Source organism: Notechis scutatus, chromosome 1 (assembly GCF_049901735.1).
Source record: "Notechis scutatus isolate UNSWTSFEM ecotype Mainland chromosome 1, rNotScu1.2, whole genome shotgun sequence".
NCBI classification, from domain to species: Eukaryota; Metazoa; Chordata; class Lepidosauria; order Squamata; family Elapidae; genus Notechis; species Notechis scutatus.
In genome coordinates, this window is record NC_142009.1 from 80,877,481 (window position 1) to 80,901,183 (window position 23,703).

The following is a 23,703-nucleotide window of genomic DNA, read 5'->3' on the forward strand; positions in this document are numbered from 1 at the left end:
ATGTTGGCATAAGGGATTCATAGTCTATTGTTTTTCCCCTTGATTCTTTATGCATGGATCACATAAGAATTACAACAGCAGAATTTTGTATTACATTTATCTCAGCCCATGTCAGCTGTGAATTTCTAAATGAGGATATCTATTTTCTTCCATTTTTTTTCAATAGCAAAGTCCAAATGTCTCTGTTACTTCCATGTGGCAATTCTCATGAGCTCTTAACAGCCCTTGTTAAGAAGGTCCATTATAGCTCATTTGTTTGATTAATTTTGAAAGAACCTGCCTAACCTACCCCATTACATTAATGACAACAGATGTTTTCAATAGGATGTTTTCAATAGGAAATGTTGCTAAAGGGACTATTGCTAGAATTGCAATAGACTCATAAAAGCTGCTTTTTATAGAAAATAGTTTTAATTTTGTGTAAGCTTTGTTATTTAGGCAATTGTGGCTGATTTATCTCTTGTTCATCCACCTCCCTGTCCTGTTGCTTGTCAATACAGGCACTTAGCAGCTGAATAAATTACAGAATTATTTAACCAAATTCCATATCAAGAAAGACATTTCATTATTTTTAATAACTCTGGAATCTTTCCACATGGTTTTATTCCACTGTTCGATTATGCTTAGCATGTAGCAAGATGAGGCTTTATTATTACAAACCTCATCAGCTAGTAAAATAAATAGAAAACCCGGATATATTTTAAAAAGAGATTGCCATTCGCAAAACCTGGCAATTTTCAAGGGCATCCAAGAATCCTTACAACGTATCTTAGGATTTTAAAAAAGCCATATTGGTGAACCTTTCTCCAGTTTCTACCTCATTCAGACCTTGAACTAAACTAATTGGGATCTATGGGTATTGAAAAGGGCTGGATAGATTCTTTAATTATGTTAAAGGTCGGCTGTTTTGTACACGAATCTTGTCCAGCAAAGAAAAAATTCCTGTACAATCTTCACCATAGTGATCTAACCTGAAGCCCAGACCACTCCATCTTTCTTTAAGACCAGCATAAGCATTTGACTGCACTGCAGCAAACACTGGTTTTCTTTAAAATAAAGAACTCTAGCATTACATGGTCATTTCTCCCCAATGTTTTTGCTATTCTACTTCTTCCTCTAAAACAGGGGTGTGAAACTCACATTGTCACGGCAGCATCACGTGAGGTATAGGGACTTTTTCCCCCTCAGCTAAACCGGGTGTGGGTGTAGCCAGTGTGTGGGGCAGGAGTTTTATAGCCTTGCACTAAAACATCTGCAGTGAAGGTCCTCTGAGATTGAAAAGGTCCCCACTGCACTGGCATTTTGAAGGACTCTTTAAATTTTTTTCAAAAACTTGGCCTTTTGCTGGTTTTTTTAGCAATGTAATTGAAGCCCTCCTTTCTTACTGGGAGTTAGGCAGCATATAGGTTTAAGTAAGTAAATAAATAAACACACAAATAAATAAATACGTAAACAAATAAATATTTGTTGGTATCAAGTCAAAGATAAGCTGGTTATCTTGTGCCTTTTCCAGCTCATGAAAGTAACAGTCGTTAGCCAAACAAGTTGGGAATTTCATGAAAGAACTATGCCCTAGGAATGTTTATCTCCTAATAAATGTTGGGTGTAATTAGTTTCTCCTCACTGTGACTTCATGCTTCTTTGAAGGATCGCTAATTTGCTCTTTTCCATGATTTGATTGGCAGTACATAGACTTGAAGAAGAATATTGCTTTTAGTTGGTCCTGTGTTTATTTTAATACAGAAGCTCTGTACAATATTGTCAAGCTTATTCACTTGAATGTCTGAGCAGGAGTGGATATAACTTCTCTTTCCCTTCTGAAGCTTTTGTTCTTTTTCAGCAAAATTGCATCTTTAGTTTCTGTGTTACAACCATGAGACCATTCTACCAGGTCCCTATTATACCTATTATACTTTTGTTATACCTGGTAACATATATCTGTCTTTCTTTTGATAAGACTACAGTTTAAGGTTAGAGTATTTCTTTTTTTTTTTTGGAAAAATACTTTATTAGTTTTACCTTTAAAAAGAACAACACAACTACAAATTATGTACAACAAAAAGAAAAATAGGCCTTGGCATAGACCAAGAGGGAGAGAGAGGAAAGCCTAAGAGAGGGAAAGGGAAGAGTAAGGGAGGGGAAGGATAGAGTAGGGAAAACAGTTAAAATAAAACCATATTTTGTGACTGTCTGTAAGATCCTTTCTTCTTCAAAAGTATCATCGGCGGTGCTTTTCTTTATCTCTGCTTCGGAGGCCCTCGGCCATAATTTTCCTAGAGATGATCTATCTTTGGTTTAGCCAATTATACAAAGGATTCCAATTGTTGTAATATGATGAGGATTCTTTATTTTTAGTGCTTGGGTTAGTTTGTCCATTTGGCGCATTGTAAAATTTTCTGAATAACCATATGTTCAGAGGGAATGGAAGATAATTTCCAGCACTGGGCAAATGCCAGTCTGGCTGCGGTTAAGATATGAATTACAATATACTTGATTTTTGGGTATTTGTTTATCGAAAATTCCTAGAAGGAAGGACTCTGGTTTGTACTCTATTTGTTCCTTGGTTATTTCCTCTAGCCAGCGCCTAATTTTTGCCAGTACTTCTGGGTTTCCTTGCACGACCACCACAAATGGAAGAAGGTACCTTCTATGCTTTGACATTTCCAACAATTGGGGCTCGTGTTGGGGTGCATCTTCGCCAATCTCGAAGGGGGCAGGTGCCATCTATAAAACATTTTATATGCGTTTTCTTTATAAGCTGCTGATTTCGTGATCTTAATGTTCCTGTTCCAGATCCTTTCCCATTCTGCTAGCGTAATGCTCCGTCCCACGTTTCTGCTCCACGCAATCATATTTCCTTTGACAATTTCTTGTTCTAATTCAGTTTCTAATAAATGTTTGTAAAATTTAGATATATTTTTTTGCTCGGTCCTAATAGAATTTTGTCTAAAGTCTGTAATTTATTGTAGATTCCAAATTCCTTAATATCTTGTTTATATCTACTATGAATTTGAAGGTACACCCACTGATCAATTTTAAATCCTCGCTCTTGTAATTCTTGTCGGGTTTTCAATTTTCCTTGTGGGTCTAATAAATTTTCGTACTTAATCATTTTAGTTATATCCAAATTATTAGGGTGTACTATCGCTTCCATTGGAGATAGCCAAATCGGTATTTTTAGATAAAGTTTTTACGTACTTTTTTCCAATTGGTTAATAGAGAGTCCCTGATAAGATGCCTATGGAAATATGATTGCCTGGGTTTCCCAGTTTCCCACAGAAAGGCATGCCATCCTTTCTGCATATCGTAACCTTCTAATATTAGTGTTCTTTGTTAGTTAAATTCACCCATTCCTTTATCCATAGTAGGGTGGCTGCCTTGTAATATACTTCCCAGTTTGGTAGGCCTAACCCTCCTCTGCTTTTCAAATCTTGTAGGGCTTTTACATTAATCCTAGCTTTTTCCCCTGCCAAATAAATTTCAGTGTTATCTTGTTTAATTCCATAAAAAATTTTTATTTAATTTGATTGGAATTGTCTGGAATAGATATAGAAATTTTGGCAGAATATTCATCTTAATCAGAGCAATCCTGCCCAATAAGGAAAGTTGTAATGTACTCCAGGAATCTAAATCTTTCTTGGATTGTTGGAGAAGTTTGTCATAGTTGTTTTCTTTTAATGATTTGCTTTGTGGAGTAAGCCAAATTCCTAAGTATTTAATTTTTTTTGTCACCTGTATTCCCATTATTGTCTCTAGTTCTTTATTCTGGTCGCCTGTTAAATTTTTAGACATTAATTTGTTTTACCCCTATTAATTTTAAATCCTGCGACTTCTCCAAATCGTTCTAGTTCTTCTAATAAGTTATGTCCTTTTTCTATAGGCTCCTCCAGAAAAAAAACCAAATCATCAGCGAAGGCTTGTACTTTGTACTCTTCTGATTTAATCCTCAGTCCTCTAATTCTCGAATTTTGCCTAATATACGTCAAAAGAGATTCTAGGGCGAATATGAAAAGCAGAGGAGAGAGAGGGCAACCCTGTCTAACCCCTTTTTCTATTTTTATCGGGTCAGTTTGTTCCCCATTTATTAGAATATTTGCCTGTTGAGTATGGTAAATTGTAGTGACGACGTTTTCGAATCTAGTGCCAAGGTTCATATTGTATATTTTTGAATTAAAAATGCCAATTTAAATTGTCGAATGCTTTTTCAGCGTCCAAAAACATAAAAGCAAATTGTTTTTCCGGATGGGCTTCATAGTATTCTGAAATGTCTATCACTGTTCTTAGATTATTCTTAATTTGTCGAAATGGGAGAAATCCATTTTGATCTTCATGGATATGTGTGTTTAGAACCTGTTTTAGTCTATTAGCTATTATAGAAGAGAATAGTTTGTAATCTGCATTCAGGAGCGAAATTGGTCTATAATTATTAATAAGTCTATGGTCTAGGTCCTCCTTCGGGATCAGCGAAATTAAGGCTCCCCTCCACGAGTCCGGCATCTTGGCTGCTAGGAGTACCTCATTGAATACTTCCAGCATCAGTGGTCCAATTTGTTCTATGATTGTTTTGTAAAGTTCTACAGGTATCCCGTCCGGTCCTGGCTCTTTATTGTTACTTTGCTTCTCTATTGCTGACTTCAGTTCGGACCATGTTATATTTTTATTTAATAATTCTATCTCTTCCTCTCCAATTGCTTTTCGTTTGCTTCCTCTAGATATTTCATTATTTTGTCCTCACAAACGTCTTCCTTTTTGTATAATTTCCTGAAGTATTTAAAAGTGATCTCTTTTTCTTCTCTATCTCCTCTTGCAAATTGCCCTCTCGTCCATTAATTGGTGTATCAATCTTTTTCTTTCATTTTCTTAAGTTTGTGGGCTAACCATCTCCCTGGCTTGTTTGCGTGCTCAAAATAAATTTGTTTAGTCATTTTCAGACTACTCTCAATTTTTCTTGTTCCAATAAATTTAGATTGTGTTTAGTTGTTATTAACTGATTCTGTATTCTTTGATTTTTGGGGTTCTTTGTAGTTGGGTTTCTAAATCCTTAATTTCTTGTTGTAAGTTACTTTGTTGGGCATACTTTCTTTTATTTCTCATAGCATTGTAAGAGATAGTTGTTCCTCTTATAAATGCCTTCATTGTGTCCCATATATTTTGTTTGAAGTTAGTTCATTATTATTTTCTTTTAAGAAGAAGTTCAGTTCTTCTTTCAATTTATTAGTGTATTCTTCTTCTTTTATTAAGTGAGTGTTAAGAGTCCATCTTCTTTTTGGTTTTCTTCTACTTCTCCAGGTTATTTGAATTGGGTTGTGATCAGCCCAGTCGTTTGGTAAGATTTCGCTATCTTTGATTTCATTAATTAATTCACCATTTATCCAAGCCATATCTATTCTTGTCCAAATTTTGTGTGGGTTAGAGTAAAAGGTAAACTGTTGTTTTTTTGGGTTTAGTTTTCTCCAAATATCTACCAGATTCAGTTAGTACATCATATCCTTACATGGCTTGAAAATTCTCTTTTTCCTTTTTTATTCTTACTCATGTTACTATGATCCTTCCGGTAGTCAGCAATAGAGTTAAAATCGCCAATCAGAAAAATATTGCCATTTCCGAAATCTATTATTTTTGGTGAAGATGTTTGAAAAATTTACCTTGATCATCATTTGGGGCATAGATTACTACCAGTAAAAATGTAATGCCATTAATCGAAGTTTGTACCACCAGGGTTCTTCCTTCAGGATCCGCCCAGATTAACTCCGCTTTTAAATCATCTCTCACATATATTGCAATACCTTTCTTTTTGTGCTCATCTGCTGGTGCTGTGAATAATTAAATAATAAGGTTAGAGTATTTCTTATGAACATTGTTGTATAGACAGTGAAAGCCATCAACTTTACCAGGCAAAGTTCTTTCTGATTTTTCATTGAGTGATTTAAGGTATCTTATTTTAACAATATTTCAATTTCTTTCTATATTTATGTATCTTTATGGGGCTCTTGTATTAGAGTTTTTATTCTTTTAACTCTTCTACACAATATTACCATTTTGGTTTTTCTCCACTTTTCTTCACTTTATACCTTATCTATATTAACAAAGAGAATAACAGCAACATGGGGGAAAAACAAAGAAATTTACAATTGAATAAGATTTATTTTTCCCTGGGATTTCAGTCAGATTATGTAAACCATAAATTACTAAAGGTAATATATTAAAAGTTTATAAAACCAATGTGCTTTGTATTCCTTTAATTGCATCATGGAACAGTCTAACAGTAATATCTTTGTCAGTTTTCCTTCACATAGCTCTCGGCAGCTATTCTGATACAATAACCAAAGACGTTTACTAAACTTTCTTTCAGCAGGCTAGCTTATTTTAGAATTGGGTTCAAGAGGGAGGGAATTAAACTTTAAAGGTTTATTAATAAAAGTTAAACAAAAGATAGACATTTCATTGTTAATAATAAGTATATAAAAATTTAAAAGGACTATAGAAACACATAATGAACTTTTTATAAACCTAAAAAAATAAATTCTTGTTCTACGCACTTCTGGGTAGCTAATCTTAAACAAGTGTGAAATGGAACAGAAAAGATAAGCATGTGAACAAGCTGTCCTATGCAGATTATATCTTCTCTGTTCTCCTATAGGCCTAGAACTTTGGCTTGCAGAATTTTCTTAAATGTGGATCTCTCTTTATGAAGGATTATAAAGAAGCTGTGGGCTTGGCAACACAAGGAAATGACAGCCAACAACTTAATAACCAGTCATTAACACCCCAATCAACAATTTAAAAGCCACACACAAGCAGGCACCATATAAATTAGACTGTCTACTATTGACCTCACCCCTTTCCTAAGAGGTCTGTAGGGGGCGTGCATAAGCGCACCAACGTGCCTACCGTCCCTGTCCTATTGTTTCTCTTATTCTTTTATTTTTCTTATATGTACCCATTTCATGTATTCACAACTATGTATACACTTATACTTATTATCTTGTAAACAATTGGCAAATCAAATAAATAAATAAATAAATAAATAAATAAATAAATAAATAAATAAATAAATAAATAAATACTACACACAGAAGAGCCCAAAGCTCACCCTCTATTAGAGAGAAATTCCCTGAGGATCGGTTCCAGCATGAGTCCAAAAATTCAGAAGACTAAACCTGTGGTCCCACTGACCAACCCAGATTTATGTACATCATGATTAAACTCTGTTCATACAGGCCATCTTAATCCTATTAATTTCCTTAGAATCAAAGAATTGGAAAAACCTATTGGAGGCTATCAAGCCCAATCCTTCAATCAGTATAGGAATCCAGATTAAAACCTCTCCCGCAGATGACTCTCTGGTTCATACGTAGTTGAACTATTTGTTTTGTTAGGAAAAAAATTCCTAACAAGACATCAGAAGAGTGTTACAGTTATGCTCAATACCGAATACCTGACTATATCCCAGTAACAGAGGAAGAAGCCCTGTAACACCACCTTGGCAATTCTTACAAGACCCACATCACAAGTCACTATCATTGCTGGTGACATTCCAATGGATTTCTGGTTGGGTAAACCTTATGGTAATCTTTGATATACTTGGAGTTCAAGTTCCAAATGAAATAAAACTAGTCTTAGGAAAACTACTAGCATATCCCTAATCTCCTCATTGTTTTATCTCTGGGTCTTCATCTCCTCTCCTACCACTGAGACCCTGTTTACATTTATCCATATCCCTCCCATATTAATGAAGAAGATTTGGGGATCTTCAACTGGCAAGAAAGTACAGCAAAAGTTGCAGAAAATGGAGTCAAAAGAATCCATTAATTGTTTTGCTTAATTTGTCCTCCATTAAACAATATGAACAAATTTACCTTTCTCCATTTTGGTGGAATCACCAGTGATCACCTATGAAGATGATACTATTTATAATGCCATATTTTTCTGCTGGCTCACACACAGAAAGAAAGAACTTTAATGTGCCCCTCTGAGTGTGTCTAAGTTACTAGAGAGCAATTACCATTTGCATGTCAAATAATCCAGTCAAACTTTTGATGTGATATTAGTCAAATAAAGCAGGCAATTTAATGGAATGAAGTAATTCCCCTCTCCCAAATGCCACTCTGAGACCTATCACTGCAGTGCATAATCATCGTGACATAAGAACAAAAGCAAAAAGATACTATTCCCTTGTTTTAATTGCTGAGGGCTTCACTGGAGTGGTATAGCGGCTGATAAACTGTAGCTTGGAGAAAACTAACATTAAGAAGGGTGGAGATGCTGCTCAGTATAATAAAGTCAAGATCATTATCTGAGTTCTGTGATGCATCAAGTGTCACATAAGTTATAATGTCCCATTTTAAGAGGAGATTGGCCTACTGCTGAAATGTCTGTTGAGCTGGCCAGGAACAGGAGTGTCGTATTGGGGCTCAGGCACTAATGGCTGACTTTTGGAATATCTTTTTCAAATTGACTGATACTAAGCCTAGTTAGTGGTATATTTAAATTGGTGCTTTTAGTGTGTGTGATATTAGTAGGAAAACAGAACAGCGATATTGATTTAGTTACTCTGATGAAGTTCAGTATTATCATTTCTCATGAACAATTGAAGATTCATTTTGATAAGTAGTTTGCAGCTGTTTTTAATTAGCGTTGGCTGTAGAGTTTGCTAGTATAATGGATTTTGTTTCTTCCTGCTGCTGTCCCCAAACCAAATACTGTAACTAATGTACTGCTGTAACTCTCCCCAGCTGTCTACTACTGAAAGCAAAAAACAAAACAACACATAAATCCATCTCTAGGCAAATGACATTTTAGAGTATACCTTAGCTTCAAGTGGAAAAGGGGAAAAAGATGCACCCTGGACCATTTAAAATCTACTGTAAGATTGAAAAGATTGGCAAGGTTTCTGATTGGGCATTTTTATTTGCAGTAAAATTGGAAAGCAAAAGTATAATTAACCACAAGAGAAAGGATTGTTTGATGGAAATAAATATACTGATGATTGCTTCTGGCTGATGACCTCTCTTGCGGCTGGTAATGATGATCTCAATTTTGCCTAGAAAACCTAAAGCGAAATTGGAATATTAGGATAAACCCTGAATTTCATTTCTTTCAGTTTGGGAAAGAAATGACTTTTCCCATGATAGTTAAGGCTTCATCTTGCTAATTCTGAAAGCACTAGTGGCTAGCTGAGGCATTAAACAGAATAATAGATGCCTTTCTTTTAGAATATGCATATAAGAAGTAAGAACAAAGCATGTCTTTCCATTGCATAAAGGAGAAAAATTATATTGCCACTTATGCAACAATATGATGGATAATGCAACAAAATTTTTCAGGTCTTTGATTTAGATTTGTTGCTGTTGTTTTTCCAGCCAAATCAAGTTAACTTACATGTTTTCCTTCTCCTGGATCCAACAACAAGATCAAGTCAGCATCTTCACGTCAAGTCATAAAACTGATTATAAAAACAGCTGGATCACTTTTGCCAACCACTCTTATTCTCAGAATGTTCACTGTTTCTCTAATAAGGAAGCCAATGGATTCAATATCAAATTAAAAATTAGGAAATACATTTATCCATAATATATCGATCAATGTATTATTCTCTTTGTAATAAGCTTAATAGAATGAGTAGAGTCTTAGAATTCAATCAATTACTAAAAAAAGCAAAAATCATTTCTCCCAAAAAACTTTTTTTCTGAAATTTTCAGAAATTTCCAGGCATTAATGACACTTGGCTGACAATCTCTCAGACTCAAAGAGCACACAATAAAATACCTCATAAACACTTTGCATCGAACAGCCCAGGACAAACATTTTGGAGACAGAGAAATTTCCTGAGGATGGGCTCCAGCACAAATCTGAAAGCTTGGAAGAATAAACCCTGGTGACCAACTCAATTGGATCCCACAACATTATGCTAGGACACATATATTCTCCTTCATTCATAGAACATTGTCTTCATCAATTATCTTCTTTGACACAGCTCTCTCTGTGTATTATCTCTCCACTCTTCAGGTCATCATGGAACAAGCAACATTTCAACAGCTCCAAAACTGGTTCCTCATCTATCTCTTCTCCTCAGAACTTTCAAATGTTAATTCTTCCTGCCAGGACCTCAGCTCCTTTTTCTGTTCTCTGTGAGAAAGTTTCTATCTACATAAAAATAGTTATAAAGCCTTATTTTGTTTTTCTCAGCTGGGTTATTGGAGTATCAGAAAATAGTATGTGCTTGAATAATCATTTGTCAGGTTAGCAGATGGTGCTTGGTCACTGCATTCTGTCATTCCATAATCTTTCGTTTCAGTGTCAATTATCAATCTAATATTATCAAATGCATGGCAAACTTTGATAAAACCAGACTGTGCAGGATGACTAATCTATGTGCTAGGATGAGGATCAATATTTTGGCCTCAACATTTAAACAGGAAATTGGATGATAGCTTACGCAAGCCGCAAGATATTTATCAATTTTTAAAATCACAGTTACATCAGTCTCACTGAAGCAGATTAGAAAAACATCATTTGGATGGCTGCAATGTAAAATGTCAGTACTTTTGTTTTGTGCAACTCAGTGAATCTGCTGTTACATATTCAGAGAAAATTAAGTTACTATTTAGCAATTGTAACAGCTTTATATAATTCTAGCACAGGGGTGTCAAACTCAATTTCATTGAGGACCGCCTCAGGGTCGTCTTTGACCTTGGGAGGGACGGAGGCGTGGCCAGGATGGGTGTGGCCGGCTTGACACCATTCAGGTCGGGGGCACCTGTGGTGGCTCGAGCACTCTGCCAGCTAAAATGTGTTCCCGAGCTCCGTTTTCAGCCATGATGGCCTCCTGCAACCCTCTGCCAATGAAAACAGAGCTCGGGAGGGCCATGCACGACTCTTCCGAGCTCTGTTTTTGCTAGCAGAGGCAACACGGGCCAGTTCTTCACTGTTTCCAGGTCGGCCCTGTGGGCCAGATTGAAGCACCCCATGGGCCGGATCCGGCCTGCAGGCCTTGAGTTTGATACCCCTGTTCTAGTATAAATGATCTTGCATTTGCGTCATTTTCTTCCTTCCCAAAGTTCCTTATCTGACTTTTTATTTATTTTTCCATGAAGCATAAGCAATAATAACATCAGTGAGCTGGGAGAAAAAAACATGTACAAAGGATTTAAAAGGCCCCAAATTAGACTTCCTTGTATAAGCTTGTAATACTCTCCATGGATAAAAATTAAATGTAGATGAACAATATTGCAAAGTAAATCTTGATTAAAATCTTCAGCCATTATTATCCAACCCACCACCAGAACTAAAAGATGTTCGAAACTCAATATATCTGGGGGAAAAACTTTATTATGACCACAATATTTAATCAATGCAGTATGTTTATTGAAATATATATCACCAATATTAAAAAAAGATCCCCTTTAATGTTTGTTTGCTTAAAAATCTGCAGTACTTGAAAATCCAAATTACTATATTTCTGGCAGATTTTACATTCCCATGAATGTTTACCTGACTTGACTGACACATCCTTTAGGTCAGGGGTCAGGTCACTTGATTTCATTGAGGGCCACATCAGGGTTATGTTTGACCTCAAGGGACCGAATGGGTGTGACTAGGATGGGTGTGGCCAGCTCGACATCCTGCAGTTCTCTGCCAGCGAAAACAGCGCCTGGGAGACAGCTCCATTTTTGCTGGCAGAGGACTGCAGGAGGCTGTTGCAGGCACATGCCCCTCCCAAGCTCCGTTTTTGCTAGCAGAGGCACCATGGGCTGGTCGTTCACTGTTTCCAGCACGTCCCTGCGATCCAGATCTAAATACCCAGCAGGCTGGATCCGGCTCATGGGCCTTGAATTTGACACCCCCTGCTCTAGATAAAAGATTTTTCCATAATGAAATATTATGAGCATCTTTTTTTAAAAGTGGCTTCAGATTTTAAGCTATCCATTTTCTAAGTATATGCACCTTTGAGAGGGATATCTAGGATGTTTTTTTTTTAACTTAACAAAACTAATATTCACATGATATTCAACCAAAAAACCTGCAAGCGGCTTGGTGGCCTAAAGGTGGAGCTCTCACCTCACAATCAAGAGGTTGTGAGTTTGATCCTAGGTAGCGGCAGATATTTCTCTCTCTCTGGGCGCAATGAGTAATTGTCGGCTGTGAACTCTACTTAGGCATCAGGAAGGCATGGAGCCACTAAATGTTTGGTTCCAATCAGTTGTCCTGACAATATCCCAAAGCAAGGGATTGCAGGGTTGTTAAAAGCAAAAAAAAATCAACTAAAAGCATGCATGCTCACCCATGCCCCTCACATACATACATACATACACACACACACACACACACACACACACACATAGATAGATATGTATATGTATACACTGTTATTGCCATAGATCAAATGAAAAAGATGGCTGACCTAAATTTTGTAGGTACACTATCTAAGTAAATACAGTGTCCTTATTTTATGCCATGACATCAGAAGAACAAATAGCATTAATAATTACCAGCTACTGATAGGAGAGGATACAAGGATTTCCAGATGGAATATACAGAAATCCACAGTATATGAACTCTTATTCCAAAACACTTGACCTATCCCATCTCTTTAAAAAAAATGAGAAATAAGCTTCTTTTCTCTCCTTTTTATTATGCTGTTGTAAATCTCATACATTGTATTGTTTCAGTTCAGTGATGTTTATACAATATTAACTGAAGATTACTGATATTAATTATTTAGATAATTTAGAGTGTTGAAAATAGACAAGAGAAAAAAGCATTCTATCAATATTAATTACAATTTAGGATGTCAGTAATTTTATAAACATAAAATTATTTGGCCTTTTCATCTAAAGTTGAGTATAACATTGGGGGGGAAACTTATGATCACACAATAGACTTTTCAGCAATTGGGCTATAACATTGTTCTATACCTTTGAAAAAAGAAAAAAATATTTGATCTATTTGTGCATTGTTGATTTGTTTCAGTGAAACCGCTGTTAATAGACTCTTCTAATTACTCCAATCATTAAGTAAATAGTCTGGAGATACCAAATAATCTTCACTGACCTATCTTTGTTAGAACTGAAGTTTCTCTACTATTCCTCTTTTCTTTAGGAAGATTTTCATGTTGGACTGATATCCCCAAGATATGCAACTCAGTGTCTAATGAGGTTTCCACACTATTAATTCAAAATCACTATCAATTAAACTTGTATCAGATTGGCGCACATCTATATCAGAGGTGGTATACAGCAGGTTCTGACCAGTTCTGGAGAATCGGTAGTGGAAACTTTGAGTAGTTCGGAGAACCGGCAAATACACCTCTGATTGGCCCCACCCCCATCTATTCTCTGCCTTCTGAGTCCCAGCTGATCGTCTGGGTCTTCTTTTGTTGCCCTGCACAGGAGAATGGAGCTGGAAAGTAGGTTAGCGGGGTGCAGAGGGAATGGGATTTTGCAATATCTGTTCCCTGCCATGCCCACCAAGCCATGCCCACAGAACCATTAGTAAAAAAATTTGAATCCCACCACTAATCTATATCCATTTGAATTGCAGAATATAAATGTTAGACATGTTAGGCATGTAGCTATGAAACAACAAGAATAATAATAGCACTCAGACTTACAGTATATACCGCTTCATAGTGCTTTCCACCTTCTCTAAGCAGTTTACAGAGTCAGCATATTGCCCCCAACAATCTGGACCCTCATTTTACCAACCTTGGAAGGATGGAAGGCTGAGCCAGTCAGGATTGAACTCCTGGCATTGAGCAGTGAGTTAGCATGAAATACTGCATTTTAATCTCTGGGCCACCACAGCCCTAGAGACAGGCAATTAGGCAAGGCCCTGTTGTATCATTGTTTTTAACCCCCAAATGCTAAGATAATAATTAGGAGCTTGCAACTGGAAGAGAAGAAAGAGAAGTTTCATGTTTCTTCCTGAGATATTCTGTGTGAAATAGTGGACCTAGAATCATAAGCAATTGTCTTACTTTCTTGTTGATGATTGTAAGAAGGTGCTAACCAGTCCAACTTTTTAACCCAAATAATGCACAGCAACCCTGTAGGCCTGTTCTCCCTCTTTCCATATGTTTGTACTCTGACCTCTAAAACAACATCTGAGGCTTCAACTTGCGCTTGAAATAATTTTTCAAAGTGGAAATTGGAAAATATCTTTAATTACACTTAGTCAAGGTAGGTTGTGAATGCCGCTTTAATCTTCGGGATGGCTCTGAGGATTACAATGAGATTTATGCATTTGAATAATAAACATAATGTTGTGAAGGAAAGCAATTTGTGTTTGCGGGAAATAATTGCATTTGTGTGAGTTGCCTTGGGGGCAACCCTTATTAGATTGAGCTCAGCACCAGCTATTCCACTGCCAAAGCCATTTGCATTTTTATGTAGCTGTGCAATAGAATTTAGATTTTATGCACAATTAGGCATGTATTGATGTATAGTTTGTATGTAGGCTTGGGCAATAAAAAAAAAAAAGAGAGTAGCTCTCTAGAGTAGTTTTTTGCTTCAAGTGGGAGAGGACGATTGTATGAGCGATTCAGGCTGATAGAGTCAACCTTCCAGAAGAGGATTCAGTGGTGGTAATTATACTGTTCTTTTGGCTGCAATCCAACAACTGGCAGCTCAGAATTCGGCAATGCTTAACCTACTGTTCCCTTAAAAATCTAGAGATGTATAGCCTTCTGATTGTCCTCCAGTTCTATCTGGCTTCAATGTTTGCCTTTTCAGCCCAGGGGAAATTGATATTGAAATGTTAAGCTTAAGATGGAATTCCACCATTGCACATTTTTATTATATAAATATTTGACCTATTAATTGGTTTAATGGAACATGCCAAAACCAGCATTAACAAAACACAATTGCTATGGCCATATAACATATTTATTTATTTGTTTGTTTATTACTTTGTTCATTTTGTTTGTTTTTATTAAATTTATTTGCTACCATCTCACCCTGCAAAGTGACTGGGCGGATATGCCCAGAGAGATAAACTAAAATATATTTGGATGTACCAAAACATACTATATGATGAATTAGTGTAATGAAATACATGTATACAGCTAATATAATTCTAATATATAATATAGTCTAAGGTATTTTAAGATAATGACTGGATTTCCACAAACATTGAGTCACAAACTGAGAATCCAGCCTATAATTTTGTAATACTAAGGTAAATAAAATCCATACTGTACAGTATCAGTATTGGATAATGAAAACACATTTTCAGGTACTTTACTTTTCCTTCTCCAACCCTATATTGGTTAGATTCTTTTTTTTTAGATTTTAATAAATTTATTTTTTCAACGTTTTAACAATTAAAAACAAATTTCAACACATTACAACATTATTAAAGCAGTGTTTACATTTGTAAATATCTTCTATTAACGTGTTATACATCTCTGTATTTGCTTCTTCATCATTCTAGGCATATTTTACATACATACATACATACATGTATGTGTGTGTGTGTGTGTGTGTGTGTGTATGTATATATATACACACACATACATACATACATACATACACACACATTTATTTACATGTAGACATGATTGTTTTATGGTATTACATAGATTGTCACTTTTTCTTATCCATTCGTACGAAACATCCCATATTTTATAATGTTCTCCTTCTTCCTTATCCTTCAATAGCTTCGTTAATCTATCCATCTCTGTGCATTCATATACCTTATTAATTATTGTGGCTTCTGGGGCAGTCATAGCCTGTTTCCGTCTTTGGGTGAAAGTGATTCTGGCAGCCATTTTAATATGGAGCATCAGATATTGATGTTTTCTGTTCATGTTAGGTTCTAACATGCCTAATAAAAAAAATTCTGGTTTAAATTTTATTCTCTGTTTCGTAATTTCCTCTAACCATGATCTGATTCTTTGCCAGTATCTCCATGCGTGGAGTTTCTTTCTTTTTAATGAGCAGATTACCCAGGCAATAATAACATCCCATTTCCTAGATGTTAATCAGAAAAGAACCAATTAAAAAAACCTTTGATCTATCATTTCTTGAGAATTTGTGGTGGGCTTTTTTTTAAATCTCCTTCATTGTTCCAGCAGTCAGCTTTGCTTCATATTTTTCCTATTTATTATAACAACTAGGTAGATTTTCAAAACAGGGAAGTAAGTAATTTCAGAAGCAAAGGTACAGATAAGAAAAATCCTCTTTGTATCATTTTGCTCCAGCTTGAGAATTTACATATTATTTTTGAATGTTTGGTTATTTATGAAAAATGCAAGCATCTGAGATGGGTCTCCCATAGCACTGGCTTTGTTTTCGTGCAATGGGTGAATCCAATCTATCATTTTCTATATATTAGATTAAAATTTTTAAATGAAAAATGAAACATTTATTTCAAAAGCAAATAATTCTTTACACAAAACCCTTCAAATCCACTTTGGCTGATCGGGTCCAGGGGAAGAGCTTTTTCTGCTGTGACTCCGGCCCTTTGGAACATCTGAGGTGAGATTGGCTTCCACCCTTCTATCCTTTCCTAAGAGCCTGAAGAATTGGCTATGCCAGTTGGCTTGGAGCCCCGATAGGGGAGCACCAGACTGGAAATGACTAATAGCAGTTCCACCCACTCCCCTATATTGTCCTCCGTTACTCCACATCATTAGTTATAATTTGTATTTTGTTGTCATTTTTATGTGATTTTTATTCATGTTTATGGTTTCATTTTAATGTGCAAGACACCCAGAGTCACCTTGTGGCAACATGGCTGGTAAACAAATGTAATAAATAAAATAAAATAAATAATTTTCCTAAGTACATTAAATTTATAGTCCTGGGATTAATGTGGATGGGTGCACATACAGTACATAGACTTAGTCCATGGCTACAATATAAAAGTGGTTTGCCATCCCTTCTTCAGGATTTTAACTCCCCAGTCAGTCAAAACCTTAGATATTTCAATTCCAGTTAATGTTATCATAGATAGAAAGTAGACAGGCAGGCAGGGAGATTCAAAGGACACTTGTATGTTATTGAGATCAATGCCATTATACAGGTTTTTGAAAGTTTTCTTTCTAGTCTCTTCCCTGTTCTGTAGTAGAACATTTGCAGTACAAGAAGAAGTTATAATTGTTTTCTTCTGTAAAAGGCACTACAGTCCATTACTTCAATAAAGTGAATGCTAGCAGCCCAGCAAGCTCAAGCAGAAGAAAAAATGCATCCATTTTCGTGTTTCTGAAAATGTGTTTGCATTACTCTAGTAGCTGCTGAATGCCATCAAGAACAAATTACATTTTGGTATTAAGGCTAAGCAACCATTCTGTTTAATTTTTTTTTTTAAAAAAATAATACAGTTATTACCGAAGTCCTCACTTACCTACTGCTCCTTCAGCAACCATTCAAAATTACAATGGCACTGAAAAATGAGACTTAAGACCAATCCTCGAAGTTGCAGCTGAAGCAGTATCTCTATGGTCACATGATTGTGATTCAAGTTTTTAACAATTGGCTTACATTTCAACGATGTAGCAGCATCCTATGGTCACATGATGCATCCTATGGCCAAGCTTCACAGCTGGTTTCTGATAAACAAAGTCAGTGGAGATACCTTCAGAAAGTTGGAAGTCATAATCGTGCAATGTTATTCTTGATGACCTGCAGTGATTCATTTAATGGCCACAGTGGGAACTAATATTACAAGTTGGTGAGGTCACTTGATGTTGGATTTCATGACCATGTTGCTTAGTGACAGAATTGCTGATCCTTATTGCAGTTGGTAAGTGAGGACTACTATACATGCATAAAAATATGGTTCCATGATTTCTCTAAGCAAGCGTTTATACAACCAATAATCACATGTATAGGTATTGAACACTGACTGCTGTTACTTGTCAAACATCTGAGAAATATTCCTCACACACACATATGTACTCTTGGATAAGGTTGATTGGGGCGGTGTGAAAGAAATACCTATTTTTCATGAATGCCAGTATACATATCTTAACAAATTCAGCATTTAACTTTCTGAAGGACAAGAAATAAAATGGGAGATATAAGCTTTTCACTTTAATAAAAGCTATAAACTTCCATTTAGCTTGGACATTTCTAAACCCAGTTAAAATTAAGATCTGTTTAAATGTGACCTTGTACATTTATCTTCCTCATACTACCTAATGTTAATAGCTTAAAATGGAGGATAATAAGTGCTAACTGAATCTAAGTAATGATTTACCAAGTATGATTATAAATCAAGACAAGTGGAAATTGGCATGGCCTCATTGAAAGGAGAATTTATGTTAAATAATTCATAATGATATTAATTATTTGCTAAGAGAATCTCATGATGGCCACAATGACACCTCTTTTATGCATACATTTTTATTTAGCCAGTCACTGATGCTATTATCTCCTATGGTCTTGGCAATTCTTGTAAATCTCAAGGATTTTCGAGAAGCAAAGTCAGAACTTATCTATGAATAATTTTCCAAACCAGAATGGCATTGAGTTCTTTAAAAGAAAAAGAAAAGAAGATTGATGATTTGCAAGAAAGAGGTTCCCAAACATGAAATTCCCTCTTAGGAAATTTAATGCCCATTTTATAGCTCTTAATTATGTATCTCTGGCTCCTGCTTTCCGCTCATACAGTGACTATCCTTATGCATAAATGATACAACTTAAGTATCTGATCCATGTACTTCAGAAATCATAGAATTTATCAGAGGTTAAACTTTATTATTAGATATATCCTTGCATATTTTAATCCCTGCCATTTTTCATCTGGCTAAAAGGATGAATTGTTTTCTTAAACAGGATTACCATCTGAATTACAACATCTTTTTTTAAAAATGTATATTTTTAAAAAAACGTATGATGATTCTCAAAATGTATCCACAGCAAGTAACAATGACACCAACATGACAAAATGTGGGTTTTAACAACACAGTGCAAATTCTAACCTTTTGTAGTTATTTTCTGATGTTGCATGAAAGTAGGTAAGGGATGGAGTTTGCCTCACAATGTTGTGTGGCATGTTTTGCGACTTGCCTCTTTCCATAGAAACATCTGTTAACTCCCAAGAATAGATAGAATGGATAGAAGAGAGTGATGACTAATCTCAAATTTTTGATTTGAGACATCATGAAATTGTAATAATTAAGGCGCTGATGAATAGTTTTGATTGTTGGGGGCCAATATGCTGACATTATAAACTGTTCAGAGAGTGCTGTAAAGCACTATGGAGCGGTATATAAGTCTAAGTGCTATTGTTATAGCTATAATTTTTAATTTATTGTGCTTCTTGGATTTTCTCTTTCAGGTGGTAAAATAATTGTTTTAGACTAAGAATTGAGTATGCTTATGAATTTGGGAGGTGACATAGGTGAAATTATAAGAATTGCGTAACAAGGATTACGCAGACACAAACCCATGCACAGGCATACATACAGATTTTTGCTCTCTTTTTTCTTGTCCTTCCAAACAAATGGGTAGTTAGAATTAACAGGGGAAAGAAGGAAGGAAGGAAGGAAGGAAGGAAGGAAGGAAGGAAGGAAGGAAGGAAGGAAGGAAGGAAGGAAGGAAGGAAGGAAGGAAGGAAGGAAGGAAGGAAGGAGATTATAGGAAGAAAGAATGGTTGTCCATATGCGTCAAAAGCTTAGGCATGGCCATGTTTCTTATTTTGGAAAGATAGTCATAAGAGGCCTAGCCTAGATCAGTGTTTCTCAGCTTCATCAATGTTAGATGTATGGATTAGCACAGCTGGCTAGGGAATTCTAGAAGTTAAAGTCCATAGAACTTGTTGCTGAGACTGAAAAGCACTGGGTTAGATTTCCATTCCTTTTGAGCACGAAAAATTACCTCGAAATCTTCTGTCTGCTCCACTGTTTGTGTGGGCGTGGAGGTGAGGGGAATCCAAATTTCATCATACAAAATTTTCTTTAAAGGTTGCATATTTCCTTCTGTGGTGTTTCTTAGTGTTCATCTAGCTTTCTATTTTGCAGCGGAATATTGTAACAAAACAAATCCATAAAGCACATCACAGAAACAGAACTATAATCAACTGAGAGTGCTTGATATCCACCCCCCAAAGGCTATGACAGTCAGGAAAATGAATATATGAAGGAAAAGAAAACTACAGCTGGAAGTTTAAAGTACAAATGGTAATTTCAGTTTCAATTTATTATAGGTTAGGTAACAATTGGAACTGTGTGGGTACTTTGCAAAAGCTTCAAATAGGGCACTAAGTAATTTCCTTCATCCCCCAGTTCTTTTACACAACAGCAACCTACATCTCTGTTATTGAAGATCTTCAATAAGGAGGCTCTTGTTCATGGGATCAGCTCTGATACAAGCTTCTCTGAAACACAAATTCAGTTCTTTGCTACAAATATACACCAAGAATACATCTGCGTTTGCTCCTCATAAAATTCCATCAGCTAACTGAACAAACTGGAGATGTTTCTATAGAACAGGAGTGTCAAACTCAAGGTCCATGGGCTGCATCCGGCCTGCAGGGTGCTTAAATCTGGTGCGCAGGGCCAGCCAAGAAATAGCAAAGGACTGGCCCGCGGTGCCTCTGCTAGCAAAAATGGGACGTGGGGGAGCATACACGCCAGTGGTGGAATTCAAATTTTTTTACTACCAGTTCTGTGGGTGTGGCTTGGTGGGCGTGGCAAGGGAGGATACTGTAAAATCTCCAGTCAGAGATGGTATTTGCTGGTTCTCCGAACTACTCAAAATTTCCGCTACCGGTTCTCCAGAACTGGTCAGAACCTGCTGAATACCCCCTCTGATGCATGCCCCACTACAGCCCGTTTTCAGCCTGGATGGCCTACAACACCCTGCTGACCAAAATGGGGTGCAGCGGGCTGCACGCAGCCTTCCTATACCTCGTTTTGGCAAGCAAAGTGCCAGCAAGGTGCTGCAGGTGTCATCCATCCTGTCTCCCCTGCCCAGGCCAGGCACAGAGGTCTACAGTGCTGATCTAGCCGTCAAAGAAATTCAGTTTGACCCCCCTGCTATAGAACATAATTCTGTAGCTCTGCTGTATTCAAAGCTAACATTTAACCCTTGCTGTTTTTATCTATCCTCAGCTTCAAAGCTGCTATTAAACATAGCTACTGTTTTTAGCTATTTAAAAAAAATAATAGTGTGTGCATTTCATTTACCAAAAAAAAGCCTTTTTTAATAGAATGCAGGTAGCCTTTGACTTACAACCACAATTTGGGATTGCTGATTAATGTATAACAAATTTATGTCTGTGTTTCTATTGTCAATGTTAGGGATAAACACTATAGTAGTATTAAGAAATTACTTAGAGTTGGGGAATAGGGTCATTTCCTCATTGTCAAGGAGACAAATTCTCATTACGCAGGAGAGAAATTCTATATATTTTGGTAAAAGCACTTTTTTTCCTCTTAAAATGTTGTCTGCAGAAAATAAGCAGTGATAGAGCATTAGTGTTGCTGTGTGTTCATTTCTTTGAGCTACCGTAAAACTCTCCTAGTGTGAGGGCCGGAGTTGGAAAGGTAGGAAAATTGAAGCCTTGGGCAGACATGACAATTTTGTAAACACAGGCCAGGGGACATTAAGAGAAATGGACAGCAAGCAATTGGCTACAATAAAATAGTAACAGAAATAACACTAGCCAGACATCAGAACATTGGAAAAGACACAGTTCTGAAGGTTTGTAGAAGATGATATTCATCATCAGAATTAAGACTGCCAGGTATCCATAATGTTCATCTATCCAAACTGCACCCTTAAATGTTCTGCTCAGTTCATATGTTTATTTTTATTTATTTATTTATTTTTGTCAATTGCTTACAAGATAATAGGTATAATTAAAAAACATAGTTATGAATACATGGGTACATATAAGAAAAAGAAAAGAAACAAAACAATAGGACAGGGACGGTCGGCACATTGGTGCGCTTATGCATGCCCCCTACAGACCTCTTAGGAAAGGGGTGAGGTCAATATTAGACAGTCTAAGGTTAAAGTTTTTGGGGAAGAAACCACAGAGTCAGGTAGAGTATTCCAGACATTGACCACTCTGTTGCTGAAGTCGTATTTCCTGCAATCAAGTTTGGTGCGATTAACCTTGAGTTTGTATCTATTGTTTGCTCTTGTGTTGTTATGGTTGAAGCTGAAGTATTCATTGACAGGTAGGATATTGCAATGTATGATTTTATATACTATACTTAGATCGGACCGAAGGTGGCGTAGTTCTAGGTTTTCTAGGTCTAGAATTTCAAGTCTGGTGGCATAAGGTATTCTACAACAAGTAGAGGAGTGGAGAACTCTTCTTGTGAAATATTTCTGGACTTTCTCAACTGTGTTAATATCAGATACATAATGTGGGTTCCAGACTGATGAACTGTATTCGAGTATTGGTCTAGCAAATGTTTTGTATGCTCTAGTTATTAGTGCAGTATTACCAGAGAAAAAGCTACGTAAGATTAGGTTAATAACTCTTAACGCCTTTTTGGCTATGTAGTAACAGTGGGCTCTAGCACTTAGATCATTAGAGATAAGTAATATGTGCCAGTGCTATGCCCAAGATAGGGCTTCTGATGTCTAATCCTGGCCCACCCATAATAGAGCTGAAAAATAAGATGGTGGAGAAAAGCTCTTGAGATGCTAAAGGGTCAAAAGATGAAAAATGAGAAGATCTGTGGTAATATAACCTATTGATCATTTTATCATTTTCTGTAAGGCCTTTGTATAACTAGCAGTAAGTCTAGGAAGATGTGGGCATTCTTGGTGGGGGTAGGAGTATCTTTGCTCAGAGTGCCTCATTCTGTTTTGATTCTGCCAGTTTAGAAGGAATAGGAAAATGGGTGAAAGTTCAAGGTACAAGATACACAGTTGTGCTTTCTCATGGGACTTTCCAAACTTTCCCATGAGACTTTCCGTGGCTGTATGATCTCACCCTAGCAAGGTAACATCTGGGACTTTCCAAGATTGTGTGTTCTCATGCTGGTGAAGTAATCTCCTGTTGAGGTCATTGTTTTCTGAATATGCATACTGTATATTTTGCTTGTGTGTTTTCTCAATAAATACTGCTACCTGAGTTCTCTCAGGGTTGGCATTTTCTCAGAGACAGTTCCTGTGTCTCATTTCAATGTCAAACCACCATAAATGGTGACCCCGACGTGATAGCTTGGAAGCTATCGTTTCCCGCATCCTATACTCATCGTCGCGGACGTCGACTGGGCCCTCATCTTCTTCGCTGGGCCGAAGATAGATTCTTTCGTGAGTATGGGGAGATCTCTCGAAGGCTCAGAAAGAGCACATCAGGGAATTGAGAGGGATCATTGGGAATAGTTTTGGGTTTGGAATTGGCAGTAGGGGTTGTGCTGTAGGAAAGAAAGAAATTGAGGACTTACTACAGTATGTTTGGAAAAATATTAAGTCATATCCAGAGGAGGTAGTATTAAAGTAGAGTCCTGGAAAAGATAGGAAATTTTTGCACGAGGAGCCTCGTGCCTTCTTCAATTTTGTTAACCTGGAGAGTGATTATGGATGCATTAGCTACTTATGAACAACCGCTCCTATCACCCCCGAAGAAGGTTTGCCGCTTTACCATGCGGTGCGTTTGTTGCCGCGACGGCACCTCCAGATAAATCTGGGGGACTGTCCGGCGCTAGAAATACTTTGTCAGAGGATAAGAGTTTACCTTTAAGGGTTCAGGTGGATGCAGTTACTGCAGCTATTCAAGAAGCAAAGAATAGAG

The 23,703-nt window shown here is 36.6% G+C and overlaps 1 protein-coding gene across 3 annotated transcripts in view; it reads left to right on the top strand.

Annotated features, from left to right (window-relative positions):
• PRKN (parkin RBR E3 ubiquitin protein ligase) overlaps positions 1-23,703 on the top strand; it is a 765,942-nt gene that overhangs the window by 593,234 nt on the left and 149,005 nt on the right. The gene's annotated exons all lie outside the window — the stretch shown is intronic.